Source organism: Lissotriton vulgaris, chromosome 8, assembly GCF_964263255.1.
Source record: "Lissotriton vulgaris chromosome 8, aLisVul1.2, whole genome shotgun sequence".
NCBI classification, from domain to species: domain Eukaryota; kingdom Metazoa; phylum Chordata; class Amphibia; order Caudata; family Salamandridae; genus Lissotriton; species Lissotriton vulgaris.
Window position 1 is genome coordinate 1,069,006,239 of NC_141696.1, and position 25,494 is coordinate 1,069,031,732.

Genomic DNA, 25,494 nt, shown 5'->3' on the forward strand with positions numbered 1-25,494 from the left:
ATATGGCAAGGGTCTCCTACCTTTTCTGTAGTGAGAGCTACTTCTCATCATTGAAAATCATTGTGAGCTACTGAAGGTTAAATCAACCGCGCATTGTTGCCAGACAGCCCTACATCCAGCTTCATGGACTTTAAGGCTAATGTACATAGAGCCAAATACTATGGGTTGAAAAAAATACTTTGTTTAGGCACCCTATGACAGAGTTGCCATGTGTGTCAGTGAAAGCTTGGTCTTTAGGGATGTATGAATGTGTGTGTGTCTTAATGGGATATATGTGTATGGGTGACTGAGAGCCTTTGACATATGTACTTGTGGCAAATGACATACCTTTCCACGTGTGTGGCACCTTTACATGTATAACACAAATAACACAAACATACAACCATTTTTTAATGGAGAACTTTAGTGCAGACAAATCTTCAGAAAATTTCAAAGTATGGAGCATTTTTCTTCACTTTAAATTCTTCCCACTTATAAAAAAGACTTTCTTATTCAGTTATACATATGGTACAATGTCCACTGGCTACTGGGAGCAGGAGGACTGCTGTTTGTAAATACAACCCTTTGAAATGGGAAACAATTTAAATGAAGGGTTAACCTAATCATAAAGCTAACTTTTCATTTTAATTTTCTCCTGTTTCAAAGCTTTCAGAAACATCATTTTGTTCTAATGGTCCAATACTGAGTTGACAACAACATTTGTTTAAGAGTTAAGTAACTCAGGGGCATATTATCAAGGGTTTTATCTCCGCTTTTTTGGCTTTAAAAGCCAAGAAATCGGAGATAAAATTATCTCCCTATTACCTAGCTGTCGCTAACACCAGTTAGCGACAGCTAGTAGGAGACAGCGACCATCTTGGTGGCTTTGCATGTCAGTGATATTTATCACTAATGACATGCAAAGTGGGCGTGCCAAGATGTTAGCGACTGGAAACAGTCGCTAACATCGCTATCTCCTATTTCCAACTTTTTATCGCTTAGGAGATAAACCTTGATAATAGCAAGGTTCCTAAGCGATAAAAATTGCCGCAGCTGGGCGATAAAAATATCGCCGCTAAGCCAACATAGCGATAATTATCGCTAGTTGTTGGTAATATGCCCCTCAGTGCTTCAATTCTTCACCTTTGTGCCCCAGCCTGGGTCATAAATCTGACTAAGCATTGCTGATTATCTGTCCCTGCTATCAGCAGACTGATGATAATAATGCAAGAAAAGGAACACAGCCTTCCCTTAACTTTGAAAGAAAAATATAACCCTGTGCTTATTTTAAAATGAACTCAAGGCTGTCAGCTAGTCTGACAGTGTCTGGGAACTATTGGTGGCTTCAGATCAGGGGCTGGAGACACCTGTTCTAATGTTATCTCTGTTTTTCATCGGGACTATGAGATACTTCTGGTGTCTTTCTTTTCAAATCCTGTGACGCCTGAGGACGAATTTTTGCACACATAGGCTGTGTTAAGCACAGTGAAAAAGTCCCTTACAAGATCTCAGGATTACAAACAAGGCATAATTTATTTGTCAATTTTGATTTCTTTTGACATTGTTTAAAGCCTCTACTGCAACCTTGATTAGATGGATTAATAAACCAATCTACATTGCTTATGCGTCTCAGAATGATTCCCTCCCTGGAAGACTATACTGTAGGTCCAATCGAGGTACAGATTTCTTGTGGACAGGAGCATGTGAGGCCTCCATCACATATAGATCAAAAGCAGCCATGTTTGCCACTTTATCTACTTTTGTTTCACATTGCAGGTCAGATTTGGGAGACCTTAAGTCAATGGAGTTTGAATCCAGAGTACTAGCAACTGCTATGCATTTGGTGACTGTTCTCTTTGTATCTCGCAAAACTTTATTGAAATTGATTCACTCATTGCATCATCCAGGAATTGAGTTACTATTCCTGCTCTTGTATAGCCTTCCTTTTAAAGTAATAGTACAAGAAAATGGGTGATAACTCAGTTTCTTACTGGTACTCTAAATTACTCTGAGTATACATTTGTGGTACTAATACTTACTATCCTCCCTCCTCACCGAACCACAACCTCAATTCCTTAAGCTCTGCGAGGACAGGTACCGGAATTGGTCTTTTCGCTATTTATTGTTCTAGTAAGGAAGGCACAATTTGAAAGGAAGGCTGAGGGAAAGGGGTTGAAGCTTTCTTTTAATTTTATGCTGGGTCATGTGGTGCCTAGATGGGAGGCTGGACACCCTATTTAGTAGCTACAACCAGAAGGTGGTCAATAAGGCTGTCAAAAAAGCCAAATCCCTTGAAAGGGGCAATACGCTTCTACCAAAAAACAAAACCACCTGCAAGGATGCCCAAACCAGGATGATCATGGACTACAACAGTATCAGCCCTGTAGTAAGAAAAAGCATCAATAGACATTGGAATGTACTTTTGGCTGATAAAACTCTCGCACCATGTATTAGCAATAAACCACAGATCACATACAGACGTGGCAAGACCCTACGCACCAGGTTAAGCACCACTGTACTTCCCACACACAACACCAACACCTGGTTGACTTCCCACAAACAAGGATTCTACAAATGTGGTTGTTGTGGCGTATGCAAGTGGGTAAAAAACAATACCAAACATTTTCAGGGACCCCACAAAAAGAAATATGATATTAACACCAACATAAATTGCAATACGAAATTGTTGGTTTACATTGTGGAATGTGTATGCCTCAGCCAGTACGTTGGCAGTACAATCAGGCCACTGAAGGATCGTATCAGCGAACACCCCAGGGCTATGCATCAACAGGATCCCCACTACCCTATGGCCTTACACATAGCCAAATGTACAAGCCAATCCACACACAAGAGATTCGAATTCTATGGAATAGACAGTGCCAAACCAAAGATACGCGGCGGCAACCGGGAACTCCGTCTTTGTAGATTAGAAGCCACCTGGATCATGCGCTTGCACACGGTCAAATACGGCCAAAATATGGATTCGGATCTAGAAAACTTCTTGGATACATAATCAGTGCCTGAAGATCCTTTTGCAGTCTGTATCTTCTCCTTTCTCGTTTCCCTCTGTGATTATTGAATCATACAATCTTTTCTGTTTCCAATTTTCTCTTTCCTGCATATATCCATGACCAGTGTGATATTCTTTGTCTACTCATACCAATGACTTATGTTTTTAACTAGGTTATACCCTTCCACTACTCAGTATTTACTCATGCCATTGATTTTATGTACCACCATGAGACACCCTTTCTGCTACTCCATCTATATATCGATATGTATTTAACAATTTGTTTACTTCATAACCCTTATTCAACAAGTGTTTGCACCATGCACATGTAATATTACTTTTTGCAATTTTTTTGACATCTTTAACACCAGATGATCAAGTATGTTCTATTTTGTTACATGTCTACCTTTGTGCTGCCCAACCATTTTCTTAATATGCTGCTCTACTCTTTGTCAACATGCCAAGTTATATGATTACCATTGCGCTGTTTAACCGTTTTTTTTTTAAATATGCTGCTCAACTGTTTTTCAGTATGCCAATTTACAATGGCCGTGGATGCATTCTAACAACACCATAACCTGATTTTCTTTGCGCCTTGTACAGCCCTGATGAGTCACAGGTTGTATCTTGTTGATGAAACACGTGTCGGCTGGCGTTTGCTAAACAAAGAAAAGAAATAAAGACAAATACCCAATACTACAGACCATCTTCAATTCATTAATCTACGTCCACGTTTCTCTTTGTCTAAAAACTACCATATTAACCAATACTGTTTATATTATACGTGTGCACAGTACCTGCTGTTTAATTTGTTCAAGTGTCCAGGCATCTTCGTGCCTGTTCACCTTAGAGAGGCAATTGCAAACAAAACAGGTGATGGACCGAATGTGGATCAATGTCACACATTCAACCCAGTCCAAAGATCTGGGCCCAAATCCATCGTTTTTTTGCACTCCACACCACCCTGGGTTAGACAATGGCGATATGCAAATCAGCTCTGACCCTGTGCCCCATGGGAACAGTCCAGTCCGAACTACAAAAGCCATGTCCTTCCCAGAACGGAATCAAGCATCCGAGGACCGGACCGGTTTCGAGGTAACACCTCTCATCAGCCCGGCTAGCTTGACTCCAGTGGTGTGGAGTGCCTGGGACCCACGTCTGGGCATCCCCAGCGCACTTAGGGCGGCAATTGCAAACAAAACAGGTGATGGACCGAAAGTGGATCAATGTCACACATTCAACCCAGTCCAAAGATCTGGGCCCAAATCCATCTTTTTTTGCACTCCACACCACCCTGGGTTAGACAATGGCGATATGCAAATCAGCTCTGACCCTGTGCCCCATGGGAACAGTCCAGTCCGAACTACAAAAGCCATGTCCTTCCCAGAACGGAATCAAGCATCCGAGGACCGGACCGGTTTCGAGGTAACACCTCTCATCAGCCCGGCTAGCTTGACTCCAGTGGTGTGGAGTGCCTGGGACCCACGTCTGGGCATCCCCAGCGCACTTAGGGCGGCAATTGCAAACAAAACAGGTGATGGACCGAATGTGGATCAATGTCACACATTCAACCCAGTCCAAAGATCTGGGCCCAAATCCATCGTTTTTTTGCACTCCACACCACCCTGGGTTAGACAATGGCGATGTGCAAATCAGCTCTGACCCTGTGCCCCATGGGAACAGTCCAGTCCGAACTACAAAAGCCATGTCCTTCCCAGAACGGAATCAAGCATCCGAGGACCGAACCGGTTTCGAGGTAACACCTCTCATCAGCCAGGCTAGCTTGACTCCAGTGGTGTGGAGTGCCTGGGACCCACGTCTGGGCATCCCCAGCGCACTTAGGGCGGCAATTGCAAACAAAACAGGTGATGGACCGAATGTGGATCAATGTCACACATTCAACCCAGTCCAAAGATCTGGGCCCAAATCCATCTTTTTTTGCACTCCACACCACCCTGGGTTAGACAATGGCGATATGCAAATCAGCTCTGACCCTGTGCCCCATGGGAACAGTCCAGTCCGAACTACAAAAGCCATGTCCTTCCCAGAACGGAATCAAGCATTCGAGGACCGGACCGGTTTCGAGGTAACACCTCTCATCAGCCCGGCTAGCTTGACTCCAGTGGTGTGGAGTGCCTGGGACCCACGTCTGGGCATCCCCAGCGCACTTAGGGCGGCAATTGCAAACAAAACAGGTGATGGACCGAATGTGGATCAATGTCACACATTCAACCCAGTCCAAAGATCTGGGCCCAAATCCATCGTTTTTTTGCACTCCACACCACCCTGGGTTAGACAATGGCGATATGCAAATCAGCTCTGACCCTGTGCCCCATGGGAATAGTCCAGTCCGAACTACAAAAGCCATGTCCTTCCAGGGTCAGAGCTGATTTGCATATCGCCATTGTCTAACCCAGGGTGGTGTGGAGTGCAAAAAAACGATGGATTTGGGCCCAGATCTTTGGACTGGGGTGAATGTGTGACATTGATCCACATTCTGTCCATCACCTGTTTTGTTTGCAATTGCCGCCATAAGTGCGCTGGGGATGCTCAGACGTGGGTCCCAGGCACTCCACACCACTGGAGTCAAGCTAGCCGGGCTGATGAGAGGTGTTATCTCGAAACCGGTCCGGTCCTCGGATGCTTGATTCCGTTCTGGGAAGGACATGGCTTTTGTAGTTCGGACTGGACTGTTCCCATGGGGCACAGGGTCAGAGCTGATTTGCATATCGCCATTGTCTAACCCAGGGTGGTGTGGAGTGCAAAAAAACGATGGATTTGGGCCCAGATCTTTGGACTGGGGTGAATGTGTGACATTGATCCACATTCTGTCCATCACCTGTTTTGTTTGCAATTGCCGCCATAAGTGCGCTGGGGATGCTCAGACGTGGGTCCCAGGCACTCCACACCACTGGAGTCAAGCTAGCCGGGCTGATGAGAGGTGTTACCTCGAAACCGGTCCGGTCCTCGGATGCTTGATTCCGTTCTGGGAAGGACATGGCTTTTGTAGTTCGGACTGGACTGTTCCCATGGGGCACAGGGTCAGAGCTGATTTGCATATCGCCATTGTCTAACCCAGGGTGGTGTGGAGTGCAAAAAAACGATGGATTTGGGCCCAGATCTTTGGACTGGGGTGAATGTGTGACATTGATCCACATTCTGTCCATCACCTGTTTTGTTTGCAATTGCCGCCATAAGTGCGCTGGGGATGCTCAGACGTGGGTCCCAGGCACTCCACACCACTGGTGTCAAGCTAGCCGGGCTGATGAGAGGTGTTACCTCGAAACCGGTCCGGTCCTCGGATGCTTGATTCCGTTCTGGGAAGGACATGGCTTTTGTAGTTCGGACTGGACTGTTCCCATGGGGCACAGGGTCAGAGCTGATTTGCATATCGCCATTGTCTAACCCAGGGTGGTGTGGAGTGCAAAAAAACGATGGATTTGGGCCCAGATCTTTGGACTGGGGTGAATGTGTGACATTGATCCACATTCTGTCCATCACCTGTTTTGTTTGCAATTGCCGCCATAAGTGCGCTGGGGATGCTCAGACGTGGGTCCCAGGCACTCCACACCACTGGAGTCAAGCTAGCCGGGCTGATGAGAGGTGTTACCTCGAAACCGGTCCGGTCCTCGGATGCTTGATTCCGTTCTGGGAAGGACATGGCTTTTGTAGTTCGGACTGGACTGTTCCCATGGGGCACAGGGTCAGAGATGATTTGCATATCGCCATTGTCTAACCCAGGGTGGTGTGGAGTGCAAAAAAACGATGGATTTGGGCCCAGATCTTTGGACTGGGGTGAATGTGTGACATTGATCCACATTCTGTCCATCACCTGTTTTGTTTGCAATTGCCGCCATAAGTGCGCTGGGGATGCTCAGACGTGGGTCCCAGGCACTCCACACCACTGGAGTCAAGCTAGCCGGGCTGATGAGAGGTGTTACCTCGAAACCGGTCCGGTCCTCGGATGCTTGATTCCGTTCTGGGAAGGACATGGCTTTTGTAGTTCGGACTGGACTGTTCCCATGGGGCACAGGGTCAGAGCTGATTTGCATATCGCCATTGTCTAACCCAGGGTGGTGTGGAGTGCAAAAAAACGATGGATTTGGGCCCAGATCTTTGGACTGGGGTGAATGTGTGACATTGATCCACATTCTGTCCATCACCTGTTTTGTTTGCAATTGCCGCCATAAGTGCGCTGGGGATGCTCAGACGTGGGTCCCAGGCACTCCACACCACTGGAGTCAAGCTAGCCGGGCTGATGAGAGGTGTTACCTCGAAACCGGTCCGGTCCGCGGATGCTTGATTCCGTTCTGGGAAGGACATGGCTTTTGTAGTTCGGACTGGACTGTTCCCATGGGGCACAGGGTCAGAGCTGATTTGCATATCGCCATTGTCTAACCCAGGGTGGTGTGGAGTGCAAAAAAATGATGGATTTGGGCCCAGATCTTTGGACTGGGGTGAATGTGTGACATTGATCCACATTCTGTCCATCACCTGTTTTGTTTGCAATTGCCGCCATAAGTGCGCTGGGGATGCTCAGACGTGGGTCCCAGGCACTCCACACCACTGGAGTCAAGCTAGCCGGGCTGATGAGAGGTGTTACCTCGAAACCGGTCCGGTCCTCGGATGCTTGATTCCGTTCTGGGAAGGACATGGCTTTTGTAGTTCGGACTGGACTGTTCCCATGGGGCACAGGGTCAGAGCTGATTTGCATATCGCCATTGTCTAACCCAGGGTGGTGTGGAGTGCAAAAAAACGATGGATTTGGGCCCAGATCTTTGGACTGGGGTGAATGTGTGACATTGATCCACATTCTGTCCATCACCTGTTTTGTTAGCAATTGCCGCCATAAGTGCGCTGGGGATGCTCAGACGTGGGTCCCAGGCACTCCACACCACTGGAGTCAAGCTAGCCGGGCTGATGAGAGGTGTTACCTCGAAACCGGTCCGGTCCTCGGATGCTTGATTCCGTTCTGGGAAGGACATGGCTTTTGTAGTTCGGACTGGACTGTTCCCATGGGGCACAGGGTCAGAGCTGATTTGCATATCGCCATTGTCTAACCCAGGGTGGTGTGGAGTGCAAAAAAACGATGGATTTGGGCCCAGATCTTTGGACTGGGGTGAATGTGTGACATTGATCCACATTCTGTCCATCACCTGTTTTGTTTGCAATTGCCGCCATAAGTGCGCTGGGGATGCTCAGACGTGGGTCCCAGGCACACCACACCACTGGAGTCAAGCTAGCCGGGCTGATGAGAGGTGTTACCTCGAAACCGGTCCGGTCCTCGGATGCTTGATTCCGTTCTGGGAAGGACATGGCTTTTGTAGTTCGGACTGGACTGTTCCCATGGGGCACAGGGTCAGAGCTGATTTGCATATCGCCATTGTCTAACCCAGGGTGGTGTGGAGTGCAAAAAAACGATGGATCTGGGCCCAGATCTTTGGACTGGGGTGAATGTGTGACATTGATCCACATTCTGTCCATCACCTGTTTTGTTTGCAATTGCCGCCATAAGTGCGCTGGGGATGCTCAGACGTGGGTCCCAGGCACTCCACACCACTGGAGTCAAGCTAGCCGGGCTGATGAGAGGTGTTACCTCGAAACCGGTCCGGTCCTCGGATGCTTGATTCCGTTCTGGGAAGGACATGGCTTTTGTAGTTCGGACTGGACTGTTCCCATGGGGCACAGGGTCAGAGCTGATTTGCATATCGCCATTGTCTAACCCAGGGTGGTGTGGAGTGCAAAAAAACGATGGATTTGGGCCCAGATCTTTGGACTGGGGTGAATGTGTGACATTGATCCACATTCTGTCCATCACCTGTTTTGTTTGCAATTGCCGCCATAAGTGCGCTGGGGATGCTCAGACGTGGGTCCCAGGCACTCCACACCACTGGAGTCAAGCTAGCCGGTCTGATGAGAGGTGTTACCTCGAAACCGGTCCGGTCCTCGGATGCTTGATTCCGTTCTGGGAAGGACATGGCTTTTGTAGTTCGGACTGGCCTGTTCCCATGGGGCACAGGGTCAGAGCTGATTTGCATATCGCCATTGTCTAACCCAGGGTGGTGTGGAGTGCAAAAAAACGATGGATTTGGGCCCAGATCTTTGGACTGGGGTGAATGTGTGACATTGATCCACATTCTGTCCATCACCTGTTTTGTTTGCAATTGCCGCCATAAGTGCGCTGGGGATGCTCAGACGTGGGTCCCAGGCACTCCACACCACTGGAGTCAAGCTAGCCGGGCTGATGAGAGGTGTTACCTCGAAACCGGTCCGGTCCTCGGATGCTTGATTCCGTTCTGGGAAGGACATGGCTTTTGTAGTTCGGACTGGACTGTTCCCATGGGGCACAGGGTCAGAGCTGATTTGCATATCGCCATTGTCTAACCCAGGGTGGTGTGGAGTGCAAAAAAACGATGGATTTGGGCCCAGATCTTTGGACTGGGGTGAATGTGTGACATTGATCCACATTCTGTCCATCACCTGTTTTGTTTGCAATTGCCGCCATAAGTGCGCTGGGGATGCTCAGACGTGGGTCCCAGGCACTCCACACCACTGGAGTCAAGCTAGCCGGGCTGATGAGAGGTGTTACCTCGAAACCGGTCCGGTCCTCGGATGCTTGATTCCGTTCTGGGAAGGACATGGCTTTTGTAGTTCGGACTGGACTGTTCCCATGGGGCACAGGGTCAGAGCTGATTTGCATATCGCCATTGTCTAACCCAGGGTGGTGTGGAGTGCAAAAAAACGATGGATTTGGGCCCAGATCTTTGGACTGGGGTGAATGTGTGACATTGATCCACATTCTGTCCATCACCTGTTTTGTTTGCAATTGCCGCCATAAGTGCGCTGGGGATGCTCAGACGTGGGTCCCAGGCACTCCACACCACTGGAGTCAAGCTAGCCGGGCTGATGAGAGGTGTTACCTCGAAACCGGTCTGGTCCTCGGATGCTTGATTCCGTTCTGGGAAGGACATGGCTTTTGTAGTTCGGACTGGACTGTTCCCATGGGGCACAGGGTCAGAGCTGATTTGCATATCGCCATTGTCTAACCCAGGGTGGTGTGGAGTGCATAAAAACGATGGATTTGGGCCCAGATCTTTGGACTGGGGTGAATGTGTGACATTGATCCACATTCTGTCCATCACCTGTTTTGTTTGCAATTGCCGCCATAAGTGCGCTGGGGATGCTCAGACGTGGGTCCCAGGCACTCCACACCACTGGAGTCAAGCTAGCCGGGCTGATGAGAGGTGTTACCTCGAAACCGGTCCGGTCCTCGGATGCTTGATTCCGTTCTGGGAAGGACATGGCTTTTGTAGTTCGGACTGGACTGTTCCCATGGGGCACAGGGTCAGAGCTGATTTGCATATCGCCATTGTCTAACCCAGGGTGGTGTGGAGTGCAAAAAAACGATGGATTTGGGCCCAGATCTTTGGACTGGGGTGAATGTGTGACATTGATCCACATTCTGTCCATCACCTGTTTTGTTTGCAATTGCCGCCATAAGTGCGCTGGGGATGCTCAGACGTGGGTCCCAGGCACTCCACACCACTGGAGTCAAGCTAGCCGGGCTGATGAGAGGTGTTACCTCGAAACCGGTCCGGTCCTCGGATGCTTGATTCCGTTCTGGGAAGGACATGGCTTTTGTAGTTCGGACTGGACTGTTCCCATGGGGCACAGGGTCAGAGCTGATTTGCATATCGCCATTGTCTAACCCAGGGTGGTGTGGAGTGCAAAAAAACGATGGATTTGGGCCCAGATCTTTGGACTGGGGTGAATGTGTGACATTGATCCACATTCTGTCCATCACTTGTTTTGTTTGCAATTGCTGCCATAAGTGCGCTGGGGATGCTCAGACGTGGGTCCCAGGCACTCCACACCACTGGAGTCAAGCTAGCCGGGCTGATGAGAGGTGTTACCTCGAAACCGGTCCGGTCCTCGGATGCTTGATTCCGTTCTGGGAAGGACATGGTTTTTGTAGTTTGGACTGGACTGTTCCCATGGGGCACAGGGTCAGAGCTGATTTGCATATCGCCATTGTCTAACCCAGGGTGGTGTGGAGTGCAAAAAAACGATGGATTTGGGCCCAGATCTTTGGACTGGGGTGAATGTGTGACATTGATCCACATTCTGTCCATCACCTGTTTTGTTTGCAATTGCCGCCATAAGTGCGCTGGGGATGCTCAGACGTGGGTCCCAGGCACTCCACACCACTGGAGTCAAGCTAGCCGGGCTGATGAGAGGTGTTACCTCGAAACCGGTCCGGTCCTCGGATGCTTGATTCCGTTCTGGGAAGGACATGGCTTTTGTAGTTCGGACTGGACTGTTCCCATGGGGCACAGGGTCAGAGCTGATTTGCATATCGCCATTGTCTAACCCAGGGTGGTGTGGAGTGCAAAAAAACGATGGATTTGGGCCCAGATCTTTGGACTGGGGTGAATGTGTGACATTGATCCACATTCTGTCCATCACCTGTTTTGTTTGCAATTGCCGCCATAAGTGCGCTGGGGATGCTCAGACGTGGGTCCCAGGCACTCCACACCACTGGAGTCAAGCTAGCCGGGCTGATGAGAGGTGTTACCTCGAAACCGGTCCGGTCCTCGGATGCTTTATTCCGTTCTGGGAAGGACATGGCTTTTGTAGTTCGGACTGGACTGTTCCCATGGGGCACAGGGTCAGAGCTGATTTGCATATCGCCATTGTCTAACCCAGGGTGGTGTGGAGTGCAAAAAAACGATGGATTTGGGCCCAGATCTTTGGACTGGGGTGAATGTGTGACATTGATCCACATTCTGTCCATCACCTGTTTTGTTTGCAATTGCCGCCATAAGTGCGCTGGGGATGCTCAGACGTGGGTCCCAGGCACTCCACACCACTGGAGTCAAGCTAGCCGGGCTGATGAGAGGTGTTACCTCGAAACCGGTCCGGTCCTCGGATGCTTGATTCCGTTCTGGGAAGGACATGGCTTTTGTAGTTCGGACTGGACTGTTCCCATGGGGCACAGGGTCAGAGCTGATTTGCATATCGCCATTGTCTAACCCAGGGTGGTGTGGAGTGCAAAAAAACGATGGATTTGGGCCCAGATCTTTGGACTGGGGTGAATGTGTGACATTGATCCACATTCTGTCCATCACCTGTTTTGTTTGCAATTGCCGCCATAAGTGCGCTGGGGATGCTCAGACGTGGGTCCCAGGCACTCCACACCACTGGAGTCAAGCTAGCCGGGCTGATGAGAGGTGTTACCTCGAAACCGGTCCGGTCCTCGGATGCTTGATTCCGTTCTGGGAAGGACATGGCTTTTGTAGTTCGGCCTGGACTGTTCCCATGGGGCACAGGGTCAGAGCTGATTTGCATATCGCCATTGTCTAACCCAGGGTGGTGTGGAGTGCAAAAAAACGATGGATTTGGGCCCAGATCTTTGGACTGGGGTGAATGTGTGACATTGATCCACATTCTGTCCATCACCTGTTTTGTTTGCAATTGCCGCCATAAGTGCGCTGGGGATGCTCAGACGTGGGTCCCAGGCACTCCACACCACTGGAGTCAAGCTAGCCGGGCTGATGAGAGGTGTTACCTCGAAACCGGTCCGGTCCTCGGATGCTTGATTCCGTTCTGGGAAGGACATGGCTTTTGTAGTTCGGACTGGACTGTTCCCATGGGGCACAGGGTCAGAGCTGATTTGCATATCGCCATTGTCTAACCCAGGGTGGTGTGGAGTGCAAACAAACGATGGATTTGGGCCCAGATCTTTGGACTGGGGTGAATGTGTGACACTGATCCACATTCTGTCCATCACCTGTTTTGTTTGCAATTGCCGCCATAAGTGCACTGGGGATGCTCAGACGTGGGTCCCAGGCACTCCACACCACTGGAGTCAAGCTAGCCGGGCTGATGAGAGGTGTTACCTCGATACCGGTCCGGTCCTCGGATGCTTGATTCCGTTCTGGGAAGGACATGGCTTTTGTAGTTCGGACTGGACTGTTCCCATGGGGCACAGGGTCAGAGCTGATTTGCATATCGCCATTGTCTAACCCAGGGTGGTGTGGAGTGCAAAAAAACGATGGATTTGGGCCCAGATCTTTGGACTGGGGTGAATGTGTGACATTGATCCACATTCTGTCCATCACCTGTTTTGTTTGCAATTGCCGCCATAAGTGCGCTGGGGATGCTCAGACGTGGGTCCCAGGCACTCCACACCACTGGAGTCAAGCTAGTCGGGCTGATGAGAGGTGTTACCTCGAAACCGGTCCGGTCCTCGGATGCTTGATTCCGTTCTGGGAAGGACATGGCTTTTGTAGTTCGGACTGGACTGTTCCCATGGGGCACAGGGTCAGAGCTGATTTGCATATCGCCATTGTCTAACCCAGGGTGGTGTGGAGTGCAAAAAAACGATGGATTTGGGCCCAGATCTTTGGACTGGGGTGAATGTGTGACATTGATCCACATTCTGTCCATCACCTGTTTTGTTTGTGTTCACCTTAGAGAGGCTTTTTTGGTTTCCCCCTATACTGTTTTGCACCGTCCAAACTTTACCTCATCTATCCATCATCATTACTATTGCCTGCACTGTGTGAGCGCCTTACACTGTATAACCGAAACCTCTAGCTGAACTTCTACACCCTATTTAGTAGTTGCTAATAAGGGAGAAGGGTATTCAGACTAATGAAGTTTACTTGTATGTAATAAAGCCATCACACTGAATCAAAAGGTTGAGAGGGCAAGTTTCCTCAATTTTATTCACTTTCAACATCAGATTAAAACTCTATCTCCCGACTCTTGCATGTTAATCCACCATCGGCAGTAGCACCTGTATTTAAGTGGGTAAGGGAATATATTCGTTTTGTTTTGACTTTTGAAACGTTTTCTACAACACCCTATATGAGACTGCATTGCTTTTCACGTTGGTTCCCTGCAACAGAAATAGTTCCTCTAAAGCCACTCACAATATAACAGATGCTTTAGGATAATGAAGAGGTAGAAAAGTGATCACATCCCTCTGCTGCAGAAAATCAATGTAAGTCACTTTAAATTTGCATGGGAGACACCCACAATTGCAGCACCAGCAATTAGGCTCTTTGAAGTGCGGAACAGGAAATAAATAAAATGGACTTAAGTGATCCCAGAGGATATGATTAGCGCATTAAAACCACCCGGCATTGAACATTTGTGTGAAGAAATCATTAGAACCTCAGACAGGGCAAGAGATAAATCAGATTTAAAGGAAGATGAAGGTAAGATTAGTAGCAGGGTGTGAGACATGGTAACACAGGGACAACTGAAAAATGAATACTGTCTCAAGAGACGGATTGCTAAAAACTAAATCAAGGAGGGTTGTTGGTGAGGTTGAAGAAGATAAATAAGTGGGAAAAAACAGTGACCGATTTGCGTTTGAAAATCTTCATTACACGTCAACCTCGTCCCTTAGATGTAATTTGACAGACATATTGCAACCAAGGCTCTGCTGTCACTGTGACCTAAAGCACGAGTAGAAAGATGCCTCGATATAAAGTGGAAACAAAATGTAAGTCCTGTGAGGATTTTGATTACCCTATGACGAAGGAAGTAGACAATGAGGGAACGGATGGTAAATATATTTCTTTCTTTGTTTTACTGATTGCTGTTTTGTAAAGCGCAGAACTAACTCGTGTGGGGTTCAAAGCGCTCTTCGTCAGTAGGCTAGGTTCGTCTACACTTTCTGCATATTATATAAATGAATTGAAGTGTAGAGGTTTGACGTTTTCAACAACATTAGATTGTTAAAAAAAATACAAGATGAAATACAAGGGACGACAATACATGAGTAAAAATGAAAAGCTTATCATGCATGGTGCAACAGGTACATGTGGTGATTGTCTGGCCACACCCTCAAATGCTGAAGCTCCCATCCTTCCACCAGTAAGTGAACTTGCAACCAAGATGAAGATCTTTGGGCCTGATTCACAAAGGTAAACTTAGACCAAAAGTCTGAATTTAGACATGAAGTCTAAGTTTAGACCTAAAGCCTAACTTTACTACTAGCAAAGTTACCAAAATAGCTTCTCCAGTTATGGAGAGCGTCTATTCAGGAAAAGAGAAAGAAATTATCAGTGCGTATGGTGGGTCTTTTTTACACATTTTTCTCATGCTAAGTTTGTTTTTTGTTTTTGTAATTCCTCTCTGGACAGGCATTGATTCTCACTTGTGGTTTACTCTTACATCGTATTGACAACACGTGTCGATAGAAGCAGCACTAGTAAAGATCTTCAGAATAAGTACTATACTTTTCTTTTACACCAGAATATTAGTTATCCTCACTTAATTCCTTTATTTTAGAAATTGATCGTATTGTTATGGAACTGCAATCACACTCTTACCAGTCACCTTGATGCTATGGATTATTGATTGGTGCGTTACTAGTAATCATTTGTTGCCAGGGCACAAGACAACATGTGGACTTGTCTCACAGTTCATGCATGATTGTTTTTTGGTACTTTGCTTTTACTACTTCAAGAGAAATGTTCGCAGTAGACATCACTCTAGGTGCATGGCCCTAATATAAATATCTTAAAAATAAAAATGATTTCTTCATTTCCTAATTCATATTCCCATTCCTTCCTTTTCTTTCCTTATTTAATTTAGATGCTTCATCTTCGTATGATACTCATTAACAGGCACTAATTATTGTATTGAAAAAGTCTGTTGTTTGACTACAGATTGTATAAAAATCAGGTGCTTCATTTCATATATAAATTGATACCATGTCCGGCAACTGATCCTCAGTCCTGATGATGATCACATATTTTTTACGGGATCGAAACATTGTTGACATACATTCTGACCCGGTACACTATGCTTTGTAGTGTTTTTGTTTTGGGTGCAGTAGTATTCTGCTTTTAATAAGAAGTTACCTAAAGGTGTTATATTAATGTTGGTCCCTGTTTGCTTGCCTGTAAATGTTTATATGTATTTTATTGTCAGTTTGGAACACCTGGTTTTCTGTGGATTATTTCTTTTTGCTCATTGTTTGTTTCAGTTCATTGTTTATTTGCTCTCATGATCTTTGATTTTTGAAATTATTATGGCATGGTGGAAGGTGGGAGGAGCAAGATGGCGGACTAACACTGCCACAGAGCACCTCCCGACAGAGGTCTCCCCTCACCCAGCCGCTCATTAGTTGAAAATCACGCTATCATGGCCGGCATCTTCTATTGTGTAATAGCGCTGTTAGCTTTATGTTGGCTACTTACTAGAAGGTGCTTGTATAGCTGCGTAAAATTGGAAACTGGGAAGTTTATGAAGCACATGTGGACGATCGGCGTAGCAGGGGACGGACGCTGGCTGCTGGCATCTCAGCTATCACAGTGGAGCTCTGGGCGTAGACAAACTCGTTACTGGCTATGAGATTCCGTATTACTGACATCATAGATAAGAGAATACATCTTGCATAGTATTTACTACTCCTGTGAGACTCTTCCATACAGATTAATTGCTTTAGTCCCTCCCCAATAAAAGCCCATACTTTAATAAATTATAATCTAAATTTAAAATAATAAATACCGAGAAAGAAATAACTCCATTTATTTATCATGGTTTCAATAGATATCTTTGTGTAAAAATTAATATTCACAATTGTCTCTTTCCATGAGTGATTTTATTACCTCTCATGGAAAGTCGTTCCTCCATTTTAACGTTATTTCCTAAGATTAGTGAAACGTCGATTACATATTCCACGCTAAATTATCCAAGTCTTAGACTCCGATTGCTGCAACCCTTACTACTCCGCATACGTTAAAACCTTCTATATTTTACTAAGTAGATACACAGTTAGCAAATCTGACAGACGTTTGTCAATATGCGCTACGTCAGACTACCAACCATTGACGCCCAGAATGGGAACACGCATTAGGACTCTGCAAGAATCTAACCAATGTCGTACTCTACACACATTAGAGCAACCAATCGCTAGTGTCGACTGTATATACACCCAATCAGGAATGAGCTTACAAAACTCCGCATGCGTCAAACCACCCACCATTCTCGTCTGAATTAGAACTCCGCGACTTTCTTGCCCAAGAAAAACAAAAGGCAAAGAAACAACAGGTGCGAGCAATTTAGAATAATCAAGGTGAATATATATACAAGCGCAATGAAGCAGGTAATTGATCATCACTTTTTCCCGAGCTTGCCGTTCAGCGAGACGTATCAACCCGCCACCGGACATAGGGAGCCCTGCCGACCATCTTCAGGTAAGACTCCCACCCCAAGCCTTAAAATTAAATTGTCTGAAAGAAGAAATAGTATACTATACTATCTTCCCTCTAGCCATACTCTCCCTTTTATTTTTTTAATTCGTAGGCAGGGAGATCTTTTAACCTTACTCTCTACACACCTAAGGATCAAGAACCTCTTTACATCCTTGAGACCTGAAAAAGACAAGTATCCATCTTTTTAGGTAAGACAGTTGGTAACAATAGAGGGGACCTAATCACCATAAAGTAAAAAATACACAATGGACCCCTGATCACAATTTTTATGTACTTTCTTTAGGCTATCAGAACTGTACCAAAAACGCATCAACAATAGACCAGCCTTCAAACTGGAAACTTAATCACAAGATCTTAAAAAGAACAATATATAGTCTAGTAGGTAAGATTACTACCACTAACCTTTACACTCTTGATAATTTTAACTGACCAATGAATCATAGCTTCTTCTTTTAGAAAAGGGATAAATAATAAATAAATATTATACATTCCATTATCTCTCTTCTCCATACTGCGACAAAAATCAGAAATCTAGAACACCCAGGAAGAAATATTATCCAGCATCAATTCACATAAAGGGTTCCGGTTGGCGGGCTTAACTACTTGATGACCAAAACAATCAGGTAAAAACCGCGTAAAATGCACGCTTTCCTTTGACGATTTTTTACAATCCCTATGCACTAATAAGCGTGTATGATATTGTCCCCCTTATCCTCAGTTTTATCAAATCCGACATCGAATGAATTTTAACAAGAAAAAGAAAATTTATTTTGAACAACTTCTTGCTAAAACTACCCATTAGTAAGTATCAGACCAACTGGCACTGAACCACTTTTTTATCATGATACGTTGAAATATCAAAAATCCATTAAACACTACATGCGTATTTACGCAGTATATCAGGGTAACGCTACTAAAGTTCCATTACCATACCGGGCATCCTGATCACTTATTGAAAATTTAATAAAGGCCCCCCACTTCCTTTTATCTGCAATGGGTGTAATCTAAGAGAAAAAAATCTTTATACAAATGCCCATTAATGGCATTTACTCTTCCATTATTTGAAAAATAATTTTTTCTCCCGCAAATTGACAGACTAAATTTCGCAAGGAAATGACAAGACAAATACAAATCAGAATGTTGCTTTTTATCAATCTACAGCTGCTAAAAATTAAAATTCTTTTAAATGTTTAAAAACTTATTTTATACTGTAATAATATGTGACTTGGAATCGATATAATTTTATGTTCTGTATGCATCTTCACCCTATAGATATTGTGTGGCTGCTCCAGGAAGAAGGCGCTGGCCGCGGAAACGCGCGTAGAGACTGAATTTTCATGCCACCTACCCCCATTTTTTTCTGTTCGTTAATTATTAATGTGTGAATGTCAATTATATACTGTGAATTTTTAACTGCTATTTGATGTCATATTAATGAACTTTTTTAATGGTGTTAATTGATTAATAAAAACTTGTGTTTTAGCCAGCTGTAGTCTACTCTTAAATATTTTTATCTATATGTGATTCCAATTGTTAAATTGCCTAGGTTGTTGCTTTTCAATTGTGCTTATTTCCCTGACCTAGGAATTACAAAATTCGTTAATTCAGGGGGTCCTTGTTATATACACATTTATATGTATTTTATTGTCAGTTTGGAACACCTGGTTTTCTGTGTATTATTTCTTTTTGCTCATTGTTTGTTTCAGTTCATTGTTTATTTGCTCTCATGATCTTTGATTTTTGAAATTATTATGGCATGGTGGAAGGTGGGAGGAGCAAGATGGTGGACTAGCACTGCCACAGAGCACCTCCCGACAGAGGTCTCCCCTCACCCAGCCGCTCATTAGTTGAAAATCACGCTATCAAGGCCGGCATCTTCTATTGTGTAATAGCGCTGTTAGCTTTATGTTGGCTACTTACTAGAAGGTGCTTGTATAGCTGCGTAAAATTGGAAACTGGAAAGTTTATGTAGTACATGTGGACGATCGGCGTAGCAGGGGACGCACGCTGGCTGCTGGCATCTCAGCTATCACAGTGGAGCTCTGGGCGTAGACAAGCTCGTTACTGGCTGAGGCAGCTCCTATTGGGTGCGCCGATACTGGCCGGCAGCAGAGACATGGCACTGCTGTAGAATGCACCGAGAGGCACTCGTGCTGGATATGCTCTAGCAAATGCTACAGGGGACGATACAGCCAACACGGGAACCGGCAGCAATGAGGACAGGTCTAGCACGTCAATAGTGGGTAACCCGATTCTGCAACTTTTTCAAACGGGGAAAGCAATGGAGCTTCTCGCTATCGGAACTGCTAATCCAGCAATGACTGGCAACAAGTTGACAGAAACGTTAATGGAGGCCGCCCCAATCTGCTACAATGTTGCTAAAGAGTCCTCCCAGTCTGTGATAATAAAAGGCAATGTGGGCGATGCCAGTGTTCAGCAGATTGATCAGATTGAAACAGAGACTGGGACACCGTCGCTTGTAAGCTGCAGACAAGAGGCTCCTAGACCAGTGGCCCCAGTGGGGATAACCGAATCATTTAGCCAGGCTATGACAGATATGAGAGGTACTTACTTACTGATAGTGAATACATATCGAATATTCTGCAGCAATTAGAGGTATTTTTTAGGGAAAATACTGGCACAGCATCCCCATTGAATGTTTGGGATATGATGAAAGCTTGCCCAGCAATATATCTGGCGGCAAAACAAAGTAAGAAAAGGCCAAATTGAGTCATTAATTACTGTTCTACGTGACATTGAAAAACGACATGTTGATGCTGTTGCACGACGTTCTCAGGCCCAGCTGTTTCTTTCCTAGCTGGATGCAAGAAAGGCAGTAAAAAGGTCTTTCAGGGGAAAAAATAGCAGCTTGGTATAGCAAGCACCGCATGGAGCAATGTGAATATGGAGAGCACGTGGGCAAGATCTTAGCATATCAGGCGGCAGAGGCAAAAACTCCAACTAAGATCAAAGCCATAAAGGGGTGCAGATGGTATCTTACATACTCATACTTCTGCTATTCTGGAACAATTCTCAGCGTTCTAGCAGAAACTCTACTCATCTACTTTTTCACCTGACAAAGAGGATATGGCACAATATCTAATAGATTGTAATCTCTCAGTCTTGAATAAGACTGATGCAACTTTTATTAGATAGTGCAGTGTCGTTAGAGGAGATTGGAATGGCTATATCAGCATTGCCTTCAGGGAAAGCCCCAAGGGTAGATTCAATACCCTTAGAATTCTATAAAGTTTTTAAAAAGCGCACTGCTCATTTATTAGTGTCTGAAAACCAACATGGATTTATACCTGGCAGAGACACTACTGCTCATGTAAACATGGCCATTGGGGCTTTCAATTATGCTGATAAGGAGAGGGTGGGTCTTGGTATGATTCTTTTAGATGCCGAAAAGGCTTTTGACAAGGATGGGTGGAAATTCTTGTGGGCCTCATTAAGTGAACTCGGACTTGCAAGCTTTATATTATAAACCCCAAACTAAGCTGTCATACTCCGGGTCATATTCAATTCCATTTGATATCTCCCCAATACTATTTGCTCTCTATATAGAACCATTTATTTGTACTCTGCAAGCTAGTACACATATAAAACCATTAACTGCTGCGTCCAGTAGGCTTAAGATTACAGTTTATGCAGACGATCTTGTGATCTTTTCTACTAACCCAGCCGAAGCAAGCACAGTTGTAGAGAGAGCCGCAACTGACTTTGGCCAAATTTCTGGCTATAAATAAATATTAATAAAACACAGGTGCTCATTAATTTCAAACCGAATCTCCAATCTCGGGGGTAGGTACCACAGTTACATACCTAGGGTCAGGATTTCAACCAAAGTGGCTCAAACTATAACCCTTAACTATATTCCACTATTGGACGAAACTATTAAATTATTAAAGAACTGGCACAAATTCCCTATAGGGCTTTTAGGAAGATGTAATTTAATAAAAATCTAAATATTACCTAAGTTTTTATATCTGTTTAGATCGATCCCTTTGCATGTGTCTAATACATATTTTTAAAAACTGGACTGGGCATTTAGCAGCTTTATATGGGGCTTTAGGAAGTCTAGATGCGCAATTGATTTGCTTAAATCCCCTTATAATCAAGGCGGATTAGGCCTATCAGACTTTAAAACTTATTTCCTGGCAGCAATCACCGGGCGTTTTCGCAGTCTTCTGGGGTTTGACCCCAGAGATTCTTTATACTGGCTGATTCTAGGAGATGACAGTCAATTATTTTTGTTTCACATTAATGACACCAATTTCTTAAAGCGTTTTAGATTTAATGCAGTTAGGGACAGTATTATTATATGGCGGGCGAATTACTCTAAAAAGCAAACTATCGTTAATACATATTATTCAATCAATCAATCAATCAACAGAATTTGTATAGCGCGCTACTCACCCATTAGGGTCTCAAGCCGCTATGGGGGGGGGGGTCGCTACTGCTCGAACAGCCAGGTCTTGAGTTGTTTCCTGAAGGAGAGATGGTCCAGGGTCAGCCGTAGGTGGGTGGGGAGGGAGTTCCATGTCTTGGCTGCCAGGTAGGATCTTCCTCCGACGGTGGATTTGCGGATTCGTGGGACGGAGGCGGGGGCGAGTCTGGCGGAACGGAGCTGGTGGGTGGGTGTGTAGAATGTGAGTCTGCTGTTGATGTACTTCGGGCCCGTGTCGTGGAGAGCCTTGTGTGTGTGGGTGAGGAGTCTGAACGTAATCCTCTTGTTGACGGAGAGCCAGTGCAGGTCTTTCAGGTGGGCAGAGATGTGGCTGTGGTGAGGGATGTCCAGGATGAGTCGTGGTGAGGCGTTCTGAATGCGCTGGAGTCTTTTCTGGAGTTTGGCTGTGGTTCCAGCGTAGAGGGTGTTCCCGTAGTCCAGACGGCTGGTGACGAGGGCCTGGTTACCGTCTTCCTGGTTTCGATGGGGAATCATCGGAAGATCTTTCGGAGCATGCGCAGGGTGTTGAAGCAGGATGACGAGACAGGGTTGACTTGCTTGGTCATCATAAGGGATGAGTCCAGGATGAAGCCCAGGTTGCGTGCGTGGTCCGTTGGCTTGGGGGTAGTACCCAGGGTAGGGGGCCACCAGGAGTCGTCCCAGGCGGAGGGAGATGGTCCGAGGATGAGGACTTCCGTCTTGTCTGAGTTCAGTTTCAGACGGCTGATCTTACTTCATTTCCCGATGTCTTTCATTCCTTCCTGTAGGTTGGCTTTGGCGGTGGCGGGGTCGTTGGTGAGGGAGAGGATCAGCTGGGTGTCGTAGGCGTAGGAGATGATGTTGAGGTTGTTTTGGCGTGTGATGGCTGCGAGGGGGCTCATGTAGACGTTGAAGAGGGTGGGGCTGAGTGAGGATCCTTGCGGAACGCTGCAGATGACTTCGGTGGCCGAGGATCGGAACGGAGGGAGGCGGACTCTCTGGGTTCTTCCGTCGAGGAACGAGATGATCCACTCCAGGGCCACTCCTTGGATTCCTGTGTTGCTGCAGCGCTGTATCAGGGTGCAGTGGCATACGGTGTTGAAGGCTGCTGAGAGGTCCTCGAGGATGAGGGCAGCAGTTTCTCCGTTGTCTAGCAGGGACCTGATGTCGTCGGTGGCTGCGATGAGGGCGGTCTCGGTGCTGTGGTTTGCTCAGAACCCGGAATGTGAGGGGTCGAGGGATCCGTTGGTCTCGAGGAAGTCGGAGACTTGTCTGTTGACGGTCTTCTCGATGACTTTGGCTGGAAAGGGGAGGAGCGAGATGGGACGGAAGTTCTTGAGGTCCGTGGGGTCCGCGGTGGGTTTCTTCAGGAGGGCACTCAGCTCGGCATGTTTCCAGCTCTCAGGGAAGGTGGCGGATGCAAAGTAGCTGTTGATGATGTTCCGGAGTTGGGGTGCGATGATGGAGTCAGCTTCGTTGAAGATGTGGTGTGGGCAAGGGTCGGTAGGGGAGCCGGAGAGGATGGTGTTCATCCGGCGGGTGGTGTCTTCGGTGCGGACCGGGGTCCAGGTGCAGAGGGTGGTGGTGGGGGGCGTTGGTTCGGTGGTTGGTTCCATGGTCAGCGCGCTGAAGCTGTTGTGTATGTCGGCGATCTTGCGGTGGAAGAACGAGGAGAGTGAGTCGCAGAGGTCTTGCGAGGGTGTGATGTCATTGTTGCAGGCGCTGGGGTTGGAGAGCTCTTTGACAATGCTGAAGAGTTCCTTGCTGTTGTGGGTGTTGTTGTCCAGTCGTTCTTTGAATGTTGTCTTCTTAGTGGTGCGGATCAGCTGGTGGTGTTTGCGGGTGGCGTTCTTGAGGGTGGTCATGTGCTCTCCCATTGTGGGAGAACCCAAAGTTTTCTGATGTGTTTCATGATTATTCGGCTAAATCTTGGTCCAAGTATGGGAGTACTTGTTTGGGGGACCTGTATTATGGAAGAGGAATCAAGTCATTTGAAGTTTATTACAAACTACCTGCTCATTTTCTGTTTAAATACTTGCAGATTAGGGACTATTTGAGGAAAAACTTGGGGTTGAATGTGATATCTCAGTCTATGATTTGGGACTGTTTATAAGGGGAAAAAAGAAAGTCTCTTATTGGCGGCATGTATTAGCATCTGTCCAATTCTAAGTTGTATGGCTGGGAAAAATTAGCAACACGCTGGAGTCAAGTACTGAGTATAGATGTAACACCTGGAACGATTAAACAGGCCCTGGGTAACATAACTGATTTAGTCCATTTCGTGAGCTTACAATTACAGCAATTTCGCACAGTATGTATGCTTAATTACATGTCTGAAAGGATAGCTAAATGGGCTGAATGAGACAATTTTGGGGAAAAAACAAAATGCCCCAAATGCGGGAAGCATACAGCAAACCTGATCCATATGTCCATAGAATGTCCGGTTTTGCCGTTTTACTGGCAGAAGATTGCCCAGGTGCTTCATTCTAAACTAGTATTGGGTCCCTTATTTACTGTGGCTGAAATTATGTTGGGCTATAAGGCAGATAAACCAGCTTTGGCTCAACTTTTCTCCATTATGATGGTCGTCGCAAGATTAGCTATTGCTCAGGCTTGGGTTTCCCTGTTGCCGCCATCTATTGGGGAATGGTGGACCATCATTAGGGAAACATTTTGCCTGGAAACTGCCCTGGCCAAAGTTAGGGGTATCCGCTCTATGGCAAAAATCGAAGAAATCTGGGGTCCCATGGATATGGCAACATTAGACTAGTTAGATAAAGAAGATCTAGGCCTCTGTGGAACAAATCTTTATGCCATGCTATAAATCTTTATGCTACCGTAAAGTTTTGTTAGATCTGGGTCAAAGGTAAATGTTTATTTTGTTTTTTTTTCTCTTGATTAATTTAGTTGTCCAGATGATAATTATTATTTACACTATTCTATTGTATGTATTTGTGTTTTTACTGACCTATTTGATGGCAATAAAAAATAATACAAAAATTAAAAAATTATTACAGCTGGGGTAATTCAAATTTTTGCTCGAATTATGTTAATAAAATTGAAAACTGATCATTGAATCTGTTTATGGAACTGATTTTTGTATCCATAACACTGTGTTTTTTTGTTAAAGGGCTGTTGTCTCTAGAATTACTCAAGTAGTCTTGGTCACTTGCAATCTTTGGGTTTCCCTTGTGTACATATACCAGTTTCTAAAAGCTGCATGTTTCAAACACACAATTTATAAACCATCTTTACTAAAAGATGTGTTATTAAATTCTGAGTTTAAAGAGCATTAACTCAATTTTTCTAGCTCGGCCCTATCGGAAGTTATGCTTGTAAGATGTTACAAAGTGCCTCCCATTCTATTCTATGGGGACAGATAGCCTCTCAATAGTGAAAAACGAAATACACCGTATTTCACTACCAGAACATATCACATGCACCAGTACATGTCCTGCCTTTCACATGCCCTACACCCTGCCCATAGGGATACCTTGGGCCTACCTGAGGTGTGTATGACATGTAAGAAAAGAGAAGGTTAAGGCCTGGCAAGTGGGTGCGCTCTCCAGGTCGACATGGCAGCTAAAACTGCGCGCAGACCCAGGTCTGAGACACCTTTGAAAGGATGCCTGTGTGGGTGGCACGATCAGTGCTGCAGACCCACTAGCATCATCTGATTTACAAGCCTTGGGCACTAACAGTGCACTATACTGGGTACTTAGTAGTTAATAAACTAAGCCAAACATGGAAAGACCAATCCATAAACATAATTTACATGTAGAGCATATGCTGTTTAGCACTGAATAGCAGTGGTAAAGTGCCCAAAGTCCTAAAACCAA